The sequence below is a fragment of the Amblyomma mixtum genome, chromosome 8 (genome assembly GCF_055824585.1).
Source record: "Amblyomma mixtum isolate Tamu chromosome 8, ASM5582458v1, whole genome shotgun sequence".
NCBI lineage: Eukaryota > Metazoa > Arthropoda > Arachnida > Ixodida > Ixodidae > Amblyomma > Amblyomma mixtum.
In genome coordinates this window covers 99,447,270-99,453,734 of record NC_143019.1, presented here as the reverse complement: position 1 = coordinate 99,453,734, position 6,465 = coordinate 99,447,270, and positions in this window count along the sequence as shown.

Sequence of the window (6,465 nt, the reverse complement as noted above, 5' to 3'; positions counted from 1 at the left end):
CAAAAAACCAAGCCCAAGACAGGAGAATTCAACCACCGGTCAAGATCCAGGCTTCGGAACCGGTCCGGCAGCAGAGGTCCATCGAGCAGCGGGGACCGACTGACCCACCAGGACCAGTCCAGCAACAACTCAGCACCACCCGGCTCACGCTCTTCAAGCAATGGACCTGGGACTACCGATAAGGTGTCGCACAACAACGGCAGTCGTCCAGCCGAGAAGACAACAGGACCCCATAACAAGGAGCAGCGCAACGGCAGCAAGGTGAGCTGGGCAGATGTAGCTGCCTCCTCCCCCGAAGCGTTGGCTTACAAACGACTTAAAGCAGAGATTGAACAACTAAAATCAGAAAATAGCACATTGAAACAGCAGTTAGTCATCGCAGTCAATCCAAACAACACATTACCTCCATCGACGCAACAGGCATGTCCGATGGAAGAAGATAGGGCAGAGCTACACCCTCCGTCTCCACACCAGTTAGATGCTAGCACCCCCGAGAGGCAAGCAACTACACCAGACGCACCCCACCAGGCACCAACTCCGCAGGCACCACCATCGCAGGCACTAAAGCAGCAATATACAGAGCACCCCCAAACCCAGGAACGCATCACTCGCTTGGAAAAAACAATTCAAGACCTCATTGAAAATAAATTACAAATTATGATCGAGACGACAATGAAAAGTATGTTCGAATCAGTTATTAAACCCATGATGGAAAACCTCGAACCAGTTTTAATAAGGATGCAATCGCAGGAGATCAGAATTGACCGCAAACTTCAGGAATTATCAGATGGTTCTCACAACAGAGGCACAAAGCTGCAGGGTAAAATGGGAACTCGTCGTCTGCCAAGCACTCAGCCAGATCTACAACCTGAGGGCGCACCACATGATGAGGCACAAGTTTCTAGTGTTCAGCATGGCTCCACAACGTAGACATAAACTTACTATCCTACAGTGGAACTGCAGGGGACTAAAACGGAAGAGGGAAACATTACAGCAATACATAGACTGTCATCCCGATACGCCGCAAATAATAGCCCTGCAAGAAGTGAATATGGAGGCTAAGATCAGAGGGTACTCAACACATCAAACAAATCCCTCGACATGCATCTTGGTCCACAAATCATGCACGGCAATAACTGTAGACCTTAATCTAGACAGCGACATTGAATATACCTTCATAAAAATACTGCCACAGCACAGAAACAGCAAGGGCACCTATATACTCAATATATATAGTCGCCCCAAACAGCACCGCGTAGCCTTCGACGTGATATTTCTTAAAGCCCTAAGAGAAGCCCAAAAAGCTCCCCTAGCTATAGTTGGCGACTTTAATGCTTCTAGCCCCCTATGGGGATACCCCAGGGAAGACACGAAAGGCAGAAAACTAGCATCCGCCATCGCTGACATGGCCCTGACCCTACTCACGGACCCGCAGCACCCGACGCGAGTCGGCACCAGCGTAACGCGGGATACTTCTCCCGACCTCACGCTCGTCCGCAATGCCCGCAACTATGAGTGGCTCAATACAGGAGAGACCCTAGGCAGCGATCACTACGTGCTGCAGACCATCTTCGAAAGCAACAAGCACAGCAAACCACGAGGGCAAGCCAGAATTACAGACTGGGAGACATTCAGGAAGGACACCAAACTAACCACATCCGAACAAATAACCAGCTACGAAGATTGGGCGGCTTCCATTCTCGACCTTAAAGAAAAGCTCACAAAGTCTCTTGCCACCACGGAGGACCACCCAGCTGTTGACAACCACCTCCTACACCTTTGGGAAGCAAGACGTAGTCTTATAAAACGGTGGAAAAAACAAAGACACAATCGGAAACTAAGACTTCGAATAGCCAAGCTTACTATTCAAGCAGACCAATACGCATGGGACCTCGCTCGCACCAATTGGCTAACGAAGTGCGAATCCCTCAAAGGCCGCCTAGACACCAAGGCTACATGGAACCTTCTGCGATGCCTAATTGACCCTCCGAAAGCGAAGAGTGAACAACACAGAAATTTGCATCGAGCCCTACACAGCTTTCAAGGCACGGATCATGAACTCGTGGATGAACTCACGCGTCGCTATATCTGCACCGCGCGAGACCCACAACCCTACAATAAGGAGTACCGTGGGGAACCGAACGAAGACCTAGACAGAGATTTCACTTCAGAGGAAATCATTGCAGCACTAGCAGATATGCGCCGAGGCACAGCCCCGGGACAAGACAAAATTACTGTCGGACTTCTGGCCAACCTCGGCACGGAGGCTCTGCAGCAACTCACGGATTACATAAACGAATGTTGGCGTACCGGCACCATTCCACAAGCATGGAAAACAGCCAATGTACACTTTATTCCCAAACCCGGCAAGAAAATCAGCATTGAAAACCTGCGCCCCATATCCCTCACGTCGTGTGCAGGCAAACTCATGGAAAAGGCAGTCCACACCCGTCTCTCCAATTATCTTGAGGACAATGAGCTACTGCCACACACGATGTTTGGATTTCGGGCACACTTGTCCACCCATGATGTGCTTCTGCAAATCAAACGTGAAGTCATTGATCCCGCACGCACAAACAGTAACCGAGCGCTTCTAACACTTGACCTCAAGGGAGCGTTTGACAATGGCAAACACTCCACAATCCTCAACAACCTCCACAGCATGAACTGCGGACAGCGAGCCTACTCGTACATCTGCGATTTCCTTACGGACAGAACCGTCAACATCAGCACCGGCTCAAAACACACAACGCAAGTGAAGATGGGCACGAGAGGCACTCCGCAAGGGGCAGTACTATCCCCACTTCTCTTCAACATTGCACTCCTAAATCTCCCACCTCTTCTCAATCAGGTACAGGGCATACGCCACGCCCTGTACGCTGATGATATAACCATCTGGACAACCACGGGAAGTATGAGAATGATTGAAGAACAACTACAAACCGCGGCGACAACAGTTCAAAATTATGCCCGGGCGTGTGGACTAACGTGCTCACCCGAAAAATCCGAACTGCTAGTCTTCCGTCAACGCAAGAATCAAGACACCATCAATATCCGCGTAGACAACTCACCCATCAAGGAAGTTCAGACCATGAAGATACTGGGTCTGTACATAAATAACAACGGCAACAACCTTCTTGCCCTCCAGAAACTACGGCTCGTGAGCGAGCAAGTCGCCAGGATGATCGCCAGGATAACGACGCGCAAATCGGGGATGCGAGAAGACGATACTCTGCGACTGGTGCAGGCTTTCGTTGTAAGCCGCGTCGTCTACGTAGCGCCCTACCTCCGCCTTAAGAAGCGTGACATCAAAAACCTCGACATCATAATCAGAACTGCCTACAAGAAGGCCCTGGGACTCCCTCTTGCGACATCGACGGACCGGCTCTTGCGACTGGGTGTGCACAACACGATCGATGAGCTGATAGAGGCACACCTTACGGCGCAGGTGGTACGGCTCTCCACAACTCGAACTGGCCGACAAGTCCTGAGTGATTTAAACATCAATTGCCCCCGACAGCTAGACACCAAAACCGACATCCCAGCCTCATGGAGAGGACAACTCAAGGCAGCTCCACTACCCAGGAATATGCACCCTGATTTTCACCAGTCAAGACGACAAGCACGAGCCGAAGCCATGAAAAGACACTACGGCGGGCGCGAGGGCGTGTTCTATGTCGATGCTGCGGGTCCCGAGCAGGGAATGACGGCCGTCGCGGTAGTGCACCAAAATACAACAGTCGACGGACTAGTACTGGCTAGCCAGGACATACTGGCTGCGGAAGAAGTGGAGATTGCTCTAGCTGCAACACACACTAGCTCAATATACATTCTCACAGATTCACAGACAGCGTATCGCAATTACCTCAGGGGCAGGGTCGCACCGCTAGCAGCTAAAATCCTGCAAGATAGCTACATCCGTGGCTACCAACCCACACACAAACACTTAATATGGGTACCAGGTCACCAGGGCATCCCAGGGAACGAGAGCGCACATGCCTCAGCCCGAGCATTTCTCCCCCGGGCACCCAGTGCGGATGCCGTGGAACCTCCTACCCCACTACTAACTTACAATGACATACTTCAGCACTTGAGATTATCCCGTCGGGTCTACCCTCCGCCGGCTAAGACACTAGATAAAGGGGAGGAACAACACCTCCGAAAGCTACAGACCAACACTTACAACAACCCACGAAGACTGCATGCCATAGACCCGGAGTCATTTGACTCACAATGCAAATTCTGCGGGGAGAAGGCGGACCTGTACCATATGGTATGGGCCTGCCAACGAAATCAGGCGATCACTGTTAATAACCAGCCAACGCAGGAGGGGTGGGAGGCAGCTCTGTCCAGCTCGGACGGAAAGAGTCAAAAGCAACTCATCGAAAGAGCCCGGACAGCAGCCTACGCCAATGGGGTTCCGGACTGAGAGCTCCAACCACGGCTACAACCTCCTAAACCATTTCATTAAAATATTTTCACCACCACCACCACCGGCAAAACCGATCATGCCAGTCACAACTCTTTGAGCTTGTGACTGACCTTCATCAATCCCTACACATGTCTCATCTCACAGACGCCATTTTCATTGACTTTAGAAAAGCTTTTGACCCTGTTGCCCACAAACGCCTACTGCTAAAGACCCGAAATTTACAGCTCGACGACAAAACAACTACATGGATCGGGCAATTCCTAACCGATCGTTACCAGTCGGTCAAAATTGAGAACCTGATTTCTAAACCCACTCGCGTATTATCCGGTGTCCCGCAGGGCTCAGTGTTAGGGCCATTACTTTTTCTAATTTATATAAACGACATAGCCTCTAATATTACTTCATCAATACGGCTTTTTGCAGATGACTGCGTAATATACAGGCAGATAACCACCCCGACTGATGCACTAGCTCTCCAAACAGATCTAACAGAACTACCTGAATGGTGTTCAACGTGGCAGATGGATATTAATGTCAGTAAAACTAAGCATGTAAGATTCTCTAGCGTAGCAGAAACATCACAGAATAATTACCTGTTAAATAATAGTGGAATTGACTCCGTGTCGTGTATAAAATATCTGGGAGTGTTTTTCAGTGAGAACTTAACCTGGGATGCTCACATTGAATATATAACTAATAAAGCCTTTAAAAAAATTGGTCTCTTGAAGCGCCGTTTACCCCTTGCGAACGCTGAAACACGGCACAGCGCTTATACAACGCTTATCAGGTCATCTATTGAATACGCTTCTGTTATATGGAACCCCTTCCACGCGATTCTTACAAATGCTCTAGAAGCAGTACAAAATAAAGCCGTCAGATTCATACTGTCATCCTACTCACGTCATCAAAGCGTATCAGCAATGAAGCAAGCCATGAATCTTCAACCTCTTGCTACACGTAGAAAGTTCGCCCGGTTGTCATTATTTCACACCTTATACTATAGCGAAACGCCATTCTCCCGAAATCATATCTTTCCTGCACTTCATTGTTCAGCTCGCCTGGATCATGCGCATAAGGTCCGTCCGATTTTCGCTCGCACACTAAAATATCAGAAGTCACCGCTGGTTTTGTCACTAAATGAATGGAACTCATTGCCATCCAGCATTGTCGGCCATACTGAATTATCATCTTTTCAAACAGCTTTACTAACATTTTTGAACACGGAAAATGCATCATAGAGTGCTAGATGATTTACCGTGTCCGTGACTTTTTGGCGGGCCTTTTTTTGCTGAACAGCTCCGGAGCCTCATTTGTGTGCCATTGTATTTTTAGTTACTTATTTTGCCCTAATTATTACTCACTTGTTTGAACGTGTTGAATTTTGCGGTTTCAATGTATTATACTGCACTTAACCAAATGTTACCCAAACTCTGCCTTCTGTATATTGACCATCATTTGTTATGAGTTGATTTGTTATGTGTGCCTTCTTTTAATCATTCCCCCCTATGTAATGCCCTCTTCTGGGTCTTTAGGGTAAATAAATAAATAAATATATCAGGATAAAAGAGTTTTAGTATTTAGAAATAAGATCTTGCAGGCGGTACAAGCAGGGTCGGAGGTCCCCTAATATGTGAGTGTGGTTTTTCGCTTGCACAGGCTATGAACGGTGCTAGTTCGAGTGTGCATGCATTTTCCTCGCGTTGGTTGTGCACGAGGTTGGGCTCCGCCGTGCCAGCCAAAACAATACCGTCGAGTCGAGGATGTCTTATTGTGATGCGTCGCGTGGTTCCAAGACGAGCAGGGGAGACAGACATTATTCTTTACAAAGGTTTTCTGGCTCAGAGAAAAGTCCTCGAGCTGAAAGGAGGAGAAAGGGAGATCGTGGAAGGATGCACGAATGGCGAAGCGCGTAGCTACGTGCAAGGGAAAAGAGCTTTTTCAGGGCCAACACACTTGAAAAGTGTTTGGAATTTTTGGAGAATGAGTCATATGATCACAGGAAGTACAGAAGGCAATATATACAAGAGACAAGT